The sequence below is a fragment of the Symphalangus syndactylus genome, chromosome 24, assembly GCF_028878055.3.
Source record: "Symphalangus syndactylus isolate Jambi chromosome 24, NHGRI_mSymSyn1-v2.1_pri, whole genome shotgun sequence".
Taxonomy (NCBI): domain Eukaryota; kingdom Metazoa; phylum Chordata; class Mammalia; order Primates; family Hylobatidae; genus Symphalangus; species Symphalangus syndactylus.
This window is the reverse complement of record NC_072446.2, coordinates 41,261,930-41,272,718: the sequence shown is the minus strand read 5'-3', so window position 1 is coordinate 41,272,718 and position 10,789 is coordinate 41,261,930. Positions and strand designations below refer to the sequence as shown.

Here is a 10,789-nt window from a genome sequence, read left to right as displayed (position 1 = left end):
TGTAGAAACACTAAGGATTTGTGTATGTTGATTTTGTATCCTGCCACTTTAATAAATTTATTACTTGTAATTTTTGTGTGTAGTCTTTAGAGTTTTCTGTATATAAGATCATATCATATGCAAACAGTGACCATTTTACTTCTTTCTGCTTTGGATGCTTCTTATTTCCTTTTCTAATTGCTCTGGCTAGGACTTTCAGGACTATAGTGGATAGAAGTGGCAAGAACGGGCATTCTTGTTTTGTTCTCGATCTTAGAGGAAAAGTATTCAACTTTTCACCATTGAGTATGATGTAAGCTGTGGTTTATCATATAAAGCCTTTATTGTGTTGAGGTACATTCCTTCTATACCTAGTTTGTTGACAGTTTTTAATCATGAAAGGATGATTAATTTTATCAAATGCTTTCTCTGCCTCTATTAAGATGATCTTATGGTTTGCGTTCTGTACACTTTTAATGTGGCATATCACATTTATTGATTTGCACATATTAAGCCATTCTTGCATTCTTGGAAAAAAATCTCATTTGGTCATGGTAAATAACATTTTTAATGTGCTGCTGAATTCATGTTGCTAGTATTTTGTTGAAGATGTTTGCATCAATGTTCATAAGAAATATTGACCTGTAGTTTTCTTTTTCTGCAATGTTCTATTTCTTTAAATAAGAATATTACCCCTTTGACTCTCTCTCCTCCTTATTTATATTTTTTAGCTTGAATATTTGTTCCTTTGATGTTGTCCCATAAATCCCATTAGCTTTCTTCATTCCTTTTTTATTCCTTTTTTCATTTTTATCCTCTGCCTATATATTTTAATATAATCTGTTTTTGACTCCACAAATTCTTTTTTCTCTTTAATCAATTTTGGTGTTGATGCTGTCTGTTGCATTTTTTCATTGCATGTATTATATTTTTAAGCCCCAGAATTTCTATTTGATTTTTAAAATAATTTCAATTTCTCTGTTAAGTTTCTAAGTTTGGTCATTTATTGGTTTTCTGATACCACCCAAATGTTTCTCTTTATTTTCTTAATGTTCACTGAGTTTCCCTAAAACAATAATTTTATCAATATAAATTATTTGTGAGGCATTTTGTATATCCCCACTTATTTGGGGTTAGCTATTGGAAGATTACTGGTTTTTTTTTTTTTGGTGGCGTTATGTATATCTCCTTGGTTTTTCATGTTTCTTGATGTTCCTTATGTTAATGTCTATATACAAGACATTCTAAGCGTGGTGTCTGGCATGGTCCATGAATGGGCTTGCATTGAATTCCTCAGGCAAGCTGGGTTGGTGTCTGGGTCAGCGTATCAAAGGGCCTGGCACGGGGACCCACAGGGTTGGGCCTGGAGCCTGGATGCACTAGGATGGACTTGTTGATTGGGTTCATGGAGGTGGGCCTGGAGCCTGGGTCCCCAAGGCTGAGACTGGAGTCTGTATCCATGGGGCTGGCCTGAAGCCTAAGTCCTAGGGGGTTGATCTAGTACTGGGGTGGGCCTTGAGCCTGGGTCTGCAGGAGCCAGCCAGTTTCTGTGATGGGCCAGTCACATGGGTCCACTGGGATGGGCATGGGGCCTGAGTTCATGGGGGTTGGCCTGCTGTGGTTTCAGTGATGGTGCCCTCTTCAAGATTTATGTTAAAACTTAACACCCAATGCTATAGGATTAAAGGGTGCCACCATTGAGAGATTATTAAGTCATGAGGGTGGAGCCCTCATGAATGGGATTAGCAACCTTATAAAGGGGTTTGTGACTGAAGAGAATTCTCTATTGCTCTTTGGTTTCTTCTGGCATGTGAGGGTACAGTATTTCTCCCCTGCAGAGGATGTAGCACTGAGGGATCATCTTGAAAGCAGACAGCAGCCCTCTCTAGACCCCAAATTAGCCAATGCTTTGATCTTGAATTTCCCAGACTCCAGACCATGATAAATAAATTTCTTTTGTATATAAATTACCCAGTCTGTAGTATTTTATCTTAGCAACACAAAGATAGGGTCTGGGTCCTAGATCTACAGGGGTGGACTTGCAGCCTCAGTCCACAGGGGCCAGCCTGCTACTGAGGTCTACTGGGACAGACCTGAACTAGACCTTGGGTCTCCTGGAGTGTAGGCCACAGGGGCTAGTTAGGAGTATGTGTGGGGCCACAGAGACAGGCCTGTCACTTGGCAGGCCTGAGGACAGTGTCCATGTTTACTGGCCTGGTGCCTGAGGCCAGGGTTGCCAGTCCAGCACCAGGATGGGCCCAAAGCCTGGGAGTGTGTGGGCCAATCTTGCTCAGGGTTGGTCTGAAACCTGGGACAGTCCTGGAGTCTGGAGCTGCAGGAGCTGACCTGTCACTAGGTAGGCCTAGAGCCTGTATCCACAGGGACTGATCTGATGAGTAGGGCTGCTGGGGCTAGCCTGGTGCTGGGGCAATTATGAAGCCTGGGGCAGTGGGCGCCAGCCCAGTGTTATGGGAAGTACAGAGTCTGGTCTGCTGGGGTCATCCTGGTACTGGGGTAACCAAGTCCACTGGGCATTCTTGGAGTCTGGGACTGCAAGCACCAACCTGGAGCTTGAATCTGTGGGAGCTGGCCAGTCACTGAGGCAGGTCTGATGCTCAGGGTCATTAAGTTAACCCAGCACTGGGGTTGGCCTGGAGCTTGCACTGCTGGGGTCAGCCTAGTAGTGGGAAGGCCTGGAGACCAAGTCTGGAGGGGCTGTGGGATTCCATGTGGTGCTGGGAAAGAACTGGAGGCTTAGTCTACAGGTACCGGCCAGGAGTCAGGGTCCGTAGGGGCCTGCCCTGCACTGGGTTTTATTGAGGTGGGCCTGGTGTTGGGGTTCAAAGCAAAGGCTTGTGCTTACTTTCCTCTCCTTCCCCCAAGCAGAAGATACATCTCTTCTAGGTGTTCTGCCTGGGATTGGGAGAGGGATGAGATGGGTAATGTAAAATGATTCTTCTTACTTTCTTCAGTGCATATTTTCTTATTTCTGGGCTGCACCCAGGTGCTGTAGTCTCTCATCTGGTTTCCTTGGCTCCTTTAAAGGTATTTTTGTATGTGAATAGTTGTTCAAATTGATGCTTCCACAGTGGGATGAGCACTGGAATGTTCTGTTTTACCATCTTGTTGATGTCAGTCCCAAAAACACATTCATAAGCAACCAGTGGTCAAAGAAGAAACCACAAAGAACATTGGAAAATATCTTGAGACAAATTAAAATGAAAACACAGCACACCAAAATTTATATGATTCATCAAAGCAATACTATGAGGCAAACTTATGGTATAAAGTTTTACATTAAGGAAATGAAAGATCTCAAATCAATAACCTAACTTTATACCTTAAAGATTAAAAATAAACAAACTAAACCCAAGGCTAATGGAAGGAAGAAGATAATAAATATTAGAATAAAGATAAGCATAGAAAACAGAAAAATGACAGATAAGAGCAATAAAACAAAGAGTTGGTGTTTCAAAAAGTTTAAGACTCCTGCTACAAGATGGCCAACTGGATGCAGCCAGGAGGAACATATCCCACCGAGGGACCAGGACATCGGGAAGACTGGTGCACTCCTAGCAGCTCTGCAGGGGGAAGGCATTAAAGCAGACAAAGGAAAGACACAGATGCTAGGCTGAATGGAAAGGAAGCTGAGAACCCTGCACAGGGCTACTGCACTTCTGAACTTGTTCCTGGCCCCCAACAACTCCTGTGGAAGGGGTGAGTTAAACAGGCAAGAAGCCTCTCACCACAGGCCTCTGGAATCCCAGCAGGAGACCCCTCAACCACCACAGACACTTGTGTTGGCAAGGAGAGCTGCTTAGAGAAGTGGTAGAGGCAGAACTTCAGCCGGTGTGGAGCCCAGAGGGTTTGGTGCAGGAGTATCTGTAATGGAGCACGATAAGAGACACCCATCCTCCTAGGCTCGACTTGCTCCCATATGAGACTTTAGCCCTAGGCGAACTTTTGGACCTAAACACTGTAGGGCATTCTTGCCCATGAGATGGGACTGGTTTGACCTAAGCACCTCTCAGTCTGCTGGCCTCTCCCAGGGCCCCAGCCTGGCCATGATTGAAAACACATTTTAAAAAATCCAAAATATCAATGAACTCAGGAGTTGGTTTTTTGAAAAAAATTCATAAGATAGACCGTTATCTAGACTAATAAACAAGAGAGATGATCCAAATAAACACAATTGGAAACAATAAAGAGAATATTACCACTGACCCCCCAGAAATACAAATAACTGTCAGAGGCTGCTATGAACATGTTTATACACACAAACTAGAAAGTCTAGGTTGAAAATCTAGAAGAAATGGATAAATTCCTGGACACATACACCCTCCCAAGATTGAATCAGGAAGAAATTGAATCCTCGAACAGACCAATAATGAACTCCGAAATTGAATCAGTAGTAAATAGCCTTGCAACCAAAAAAAAGCCCATGATTAGACAGAGTCACAGCAGAATTCTACCAGGTATATAAAGAAGAGCTGGTACCATTCCTACTGAAAGTATTACAAAAAAATTGAGGAGAAGGGACTCCTCTTCAACTTATTCTATGAGGCCAGCATCATCCTGATACTAAAAGCTAGCAGAGATACAATAAAAAAATAAAACTTCAGGCCAATATCCTTGATGAATATTGATGCAAAAATCCTCAACAAAATACTGGCAAGCCAAATCCAGCAGCACATCAAAATCTTACCCACCATGGTCAAATAAGCTTTATCCCTGGGATGCAAGCTTGGTTCAACATATGCAAATTAATAAACATGATTCATCACATAAACAGAACCAAAAACAAAAACCACATGATCATCTCAATAGGTGGTGATGATCAAAGCAGAAAAGGCTTTTGATAAAATTCAACATCCTTTCATTTTAAAAACTGAAAAAAATAGGTACAGAGGAACATACCTCAAAATAAGAGCTAACTATGACAAACCTACAGCCAACATCACACTGAATGGGCAAAAGCTGGAAACATTTCCCTTGAAAAAGGAAAGGACAAGTATGCTCTCCGTCACCACTCCTATTCAGCATATTACTGGAAGTCCTATCCAGAGGAATCGAACAAGAGAAAAAAATAAAGGGCATCCAAATAGGAAGAGAGGAAGTCAAACTATTCCTGTTTGCAGATAACATGATTCTGTATCTAGATAACTCCATAGTCTTGGCCAAAAAGATTCTTAAGCTGATATACAACTTCAGCAGAGTTTCAAGATACAAAATCAACATACAAAAATCACCAACATTCCTATATACTAACAACAGCCAGGTGGAGAGCCACATCAGGAACACAATTCCATTTACAATTGCCACAAAAAGAATAAAATACCTAGGAATACAGCTAACCATGGAGGTGAAAGATCTTTACAATGAGAATTACAAAATACTGCTACTCAAAGAAACCAGAGAGGACACAAACAAATGGAAAACATTTCATGCTCATAGATAGGAAGAATCAATATCATTAAAATGGCCATTCTTGCCCAAAGCAATTTACAGATTCAATGCTATTCCTATCAAGCTACCAATGACATTCTTCACAGAATTAGAAAAACATACTATTTTAAAATTCATGTAGAACAAAAAAAGAGCCCCAATAGCCAAATCAATCCTAAGCAAAAAGAACAAAACAAGAGGCATAATGCTACTCAAATTCAAATTATTCCACAGGGCTACAGTAACCAAAACGTCATGGTACTAGTACAAAAACAGATACATAGACCAATGCAACAGAGCAGAGAGGCCAGAAATAAGGCCACACACCTACAACCATCTGATCTTCGACTAAGCTGACAAAAACAAGTAATGGGGAAAGGACTCCCTATTCAATAAATGGTACTAAGATAATTAGCTAGCCACATGCAGAAGATTGAAACTGGGCCCTTTCCTTATACCATATGCAAAAATCAACTCAAGATGGATTATAGACTTAAATGTAAAACCCCAAACTATAAAAACCGTGGAAGACAACCTAGGCAATACCATTCTGGACATAAGAACCGGCAAAGATTTCATGAAGAAGATGCCAAAAGCAATTGCAACAAAAGCAAAAATTGACAAATGGATCTAATTAAACTAAAGAGCTTCTGCACAGCAAAATAAACTATCAACAGAGTAAACAGACAACTTACTGACATGGTTTGGATGTCTGTCCCCGCCCAAATCTCATGTTCAATTTTAATCCCCAATGTTGGAGGTGGTGCCTGATGGGAGATGATTGGATCATGGGGGTGGATCTTCAAGATGGTTTCGCACCATCCCCTTGCTGTTCTCACAAGCTCTGGTTGTTTAAAAGTGTGTGGCACCTTTCCCCTTTTGCTCTCTCTCTTGCTCCTGCTCCCATCATGTGAGACGCCTTGCTCCCCCTTTGCCTTCTACCATGACTGAAAGCTTCCTGAGGCCTCCCCAGAAGCAGAAGCCTCAGTGCTTCTTGTACAGCTTACGGAACCATAAGCCAATTTAACTTCTTTTCTTTTAAAGTACCCAGTCTCAGTTATTTCTTTATAGCAATGTGAGAACAGATTAATATACCTACAGAATAGGAGAAAAATTTTGCAAACTATGCACCTGACACAAGTCTAATATCCAGCACCTATAAGGAATGTAAACAAATTTTCAAGAAAAAAACTACCCCATTAAAAAGTGGGCAAAGGACATGAACAGCACTTTTCAAAAGAAGACATACATGTCGCCAGTAAGCACATGAAAAAAGCCCATTATCACTAATCATTAGAGAAATGTACATCAAAACCACAATGAGATACCATCTCACACCAGTCAGAATGGCTGTTACTAAAAAGTCAAAAAATAACAGATGTGTGGAGAAAATAGAACAGTTACATACTATTGGCAGGAGTATAAATTAGTTCAACCATTGTGGAAAGTGGTGTGGTTATTTCTCAAAGAGCTAAAAATATAACTACCATTCAACCCAGCAATCCCACTACTGGGTATATACCCAAAGGGATATAAATTATTCTATCATGAAGACACAGGAACATGTATGCTTACTGCAGAACTATTCACAATGGCAAAGCTATGGAATCAACCTCACTGCCCATCAGTGGTACACTGGATAAAGAAAATGTGAATATTATGTAGCCATAAAGAAAAATTTTATCATGTCCTTTGCAGGAACATGGTGCTGGAGGCCATTATTCTTAGCAAACTAATGCAGGAACAGCAAACCAAATACTGCGTGTTCTCACTTACAAGTGGGAGCTAAATGATGGGAATACACGGACACAAAGAAAGGAACAACAAACACTGGGGCCTATCTGAGGGTGGAGGGCAGGAGGAGGGAAAGAAGCAAAAAAAATAACTGGGCTTAGTACTTAGGTGACGAAATAATCTGTACGACACACCCCTGTGACAGGAGTTTACCTATATAACAAACCTGCACAAGTACCCCTGAACCTAAAATGAACGTTTTTTAAAAATTTATAAAGAAGTTCAATAAAATAAAATATTATCTAGACTAAAAAAGAAAAAATAAGAATGCTCAAATGACTAAAATTAGAAATGAATAAGGGGACATTACTACCACTTTTACAGAAGTGAAAAGGATTATAAGAGAATACTATATGAACAATTGTATGCCAACAAACCGGACAACCTAGATAAAATTGATAAATTCCTAGAAACCCCTAACCTGCCAAGACCGAATTAGGAAGAAATAGAAAATCTGAACAGACCTTTAATAAGTAAAGAGATTGAATCAGATATCAAAAACCTACCAAAAACAACAACAAAAGTCTAGGATCAAATTACTTCACTGGTGAGTTCTACCAAACATTTAAAGAATTAACATTAATCCTCCTCGAACTCTTCCAAAAACCTGAAGAGCAGGAAGTACTTCCAAACTTATTTTACAAGGCCAACATTGCACTTACACCAAAGACAGACACAGATACAGACACTACAAGAAAATAAAACTATAAACCACTATCACTGACATATATTGATGCAAAAATCCATTTTAAAAACTGGCAAACAGAATTAAACAGCAATTTAAAATGATTATACATCATGATCAAATGGGATTTTTTTCCTTAAATACAAAAATTTTTCCACATTTGAAAATCAATCAATGTAATATACCACATTAAGGGGGAATAGAATTATGGGGAAAAAACACATGATTATCTAAATTGCAGATAAGCCATTTGAAAATTCAACACCCTTTTATGATAAAAGCATCCAATAAACTAGGAATGAAAGGAATTTGCCTCAACATAATAAAGGTAATATATAAAAGTTCCACAGATAATATCATACTCAATGATGAAAACCTGAAAGCTTTTTCTCTAAGATCAGGAACAAGATAGGCATGCTCACTTTCACCACTTCTAGTCTAGTATGTTCTATTCCAACATAGTACTAGAAGTCCTGACCACAGCAATTTGGCAAACTGGAAAGGAAGAAGTAGAATTCTCTCTATTCACAGGCAAAATGATCTTTTTCTTTTTTTTTTTTTTTTTAAGTTCCGGGATACATGTGCACATGCAGAACATGCAGCTTTCTTACATAGGTATGTATACATGTGTCATGGTGGTTTGCGGCACCTACCAACCAGTCACCTAGATTTTAAGCCTGGCATGCATTAGCTATTTGTCCTGATGCTCTCCTTCTTTTCTCCCCCCTCCAACAGGCCAGTATGTGTTGCTCCCCTCCCTGTGTCCATGTGTTCTCATTGTTCAGCTCCCACTTATAAGAGAACATGCAGTGTTTGGTTTTCTGTTTCTTTTTTTGTTTGTTTGTTTGTTCCTCTTTTATTAAGTCCGCTATACTAACTAAAAGGAGAAGCTGTGGTTTTCGCTTGACAGGCCACAGGGCCGATCACCACAGCTTCTTGTAGAGAACATGGAGAGTGCCAAGATCACCATCAGGTGCCTCTTCCTTCCTGTGGCTTTCCATCTTCCAGTCGACCTGGTCTTTTGCCTTGAAGGGCCCCAAAACATCAGCCCTGGCTATCATCTTCATCCCAAAGGCTGAGAAGATGGGCAGGCAAGAACCCGGAGGGTGTCACAGAGAGGTTCCCATCAGGTTCACAGGGCGCCTGCTGTACCTCTTGGAGATGTCAGCTTCAATCAGCTTCTGCAGCTCCTTGGTCTTCTCCAGCAGCAGGTCCAGCTTAGGCTCCAGAGCCGCCTGCTCCTCAAGTGCCTCCTGCTGCTTCTGCACCATCTGCTCTTTCTTCAAAGCCAGCAGCTGGGACTGCTTCAGCTTTTGCTGGAGGAATTCAGTCACACGGTCCACATATCTTGGTGAGGCCAGGATCATAAACAGGTGTTGCAGTTGAAGACTGGTAAGCTTTCCACTCAGATCCTCCAGCACTGACACCATGGTAACCATCTTCTCTTTGGTCTGGCCCTGCAGGATGGCTGGAGCCAGCTGGAACTGGCTCACAGACAGGACATCTGCCTCCTCACTCAACTCCACTGCTCTCTGGGCTAAGAAGATCTCAAGCTCCATGAGCTCGTCAAGGAACTGATTCCGGGTCTGAGTGTATTCAAGAAGTGTCAGGGCATCTGGGCCCCTGGCAACACCTTCTGGAGCCTGGGTTCCTGCTTCCAGCGCTGTGATCTGCAAAGCAACAGCATCGTCTCCCCAGTCACCTCCAGGGTCCTTTGAATCTGATTCCGGAAAGATGCCCCAGTCGATTCCAGCAGCCTCGGCAGAGATGCCAGAGTCAGTCCCCTCAGACACTGCCTCTACCCCAAAGTCGTCCCAGTCAATCGCGTCTTCTGCCACCTACTCAGGAAGCTCCTTGAGGTGGGGTCGCTCCACCACAGAGGGCTCTGTCCCTGTCCTCCACTTGTACACCGTTGAGTTCCCCTGCTTCTGCACGACCGCAGCATTGGCAACACCTGCTCTGTGGGGCTCTCACAAACCCCACAGAGGCCTGGTACATGTCGATGGCTTCCCCCAGGGACTGCTGAGCTGCTGCCCCAGTCTCAGCCAGCTGACTCAGCAGGTCCTTCACCAGGGCCAGCAGTTCTCCTCAGACGTTTTCGCCCGTGATGCCATACTGCTTGCAGGAGTGGTAGAACTGCTCCCGCATCTTGGCAGCCCCTGTCTGGCACTCCTCCTCCTTGCGGCTGTATTCTTGCTGCAGCTGCTGGCACTTGGCAATCTGCTTCTTCAGTGAGGGCATCTCATAGTTGACATTCTGAACCAGGAGGTTAGAGAGTTCCACTAAGTAGGTGTCGTCCTTCTCATACAGGGCTACAATCTCCTGCCAACCCTTCATCCGCTGTGAAGAGTACCAGCCAAAAATATTTTTCGTGGAGGCCTCTGTGCCTTTGAGAAGGTCCAGGATTCTTAGGCAATGAAAGTAGTGAATGTAGGACCCAGACAGCAGTTGGGCGATCTCTTCGCTCTCTGGCATGTCCTGGATGGCAGCATTGATCTTCTCTTGGATCATCAGCACCACACTCTGCCATTTCAGGCTGCAATGCCTTCTGTCCACCAGCCAATTGAGCAGCTTGCTGGTCTGGACGTCGATGGGCATGTGCTGATGGTCCTCCATCTTTACTCCACTTCCACTTCAGGCTGGAGACCTGGTTTTCTGTTTCTGTGTTAGTTTGCTGAGGATGATGGCTTCCAGCTTCATCCATGTCCCTGCAAAGGACATGATCTCATTCCTTTTTATGGCTGCATAGTATTCCATGGTGTATATGTACCACATTTTCTTTAGTCTATCATTGATGGGCATTTGGGTTGGTTCCATGTCTTACAGGCAACATGATCTTATTTGTAGAAAATCCTAAAGACTCCACACTAAAATAATGCTAGAACT

General features: G+C 42.3%; 1 pseudogene; it reads right to left on the bottom strand.

Annotated features, from left to right (window-relative positions):
* Nucleotides 1-8,772: 8,772 nt before the first annotated feature.
* On the bottom strand, nucleotides 8,773-10,542 carry LOC129474330 (CDK5 regulatory subunit-associated protein 3-like; annotated as a pseudogene).
* Between the last annotated feature and the right edge of the window lie 247 nt (nucleotides 10,543-10,789).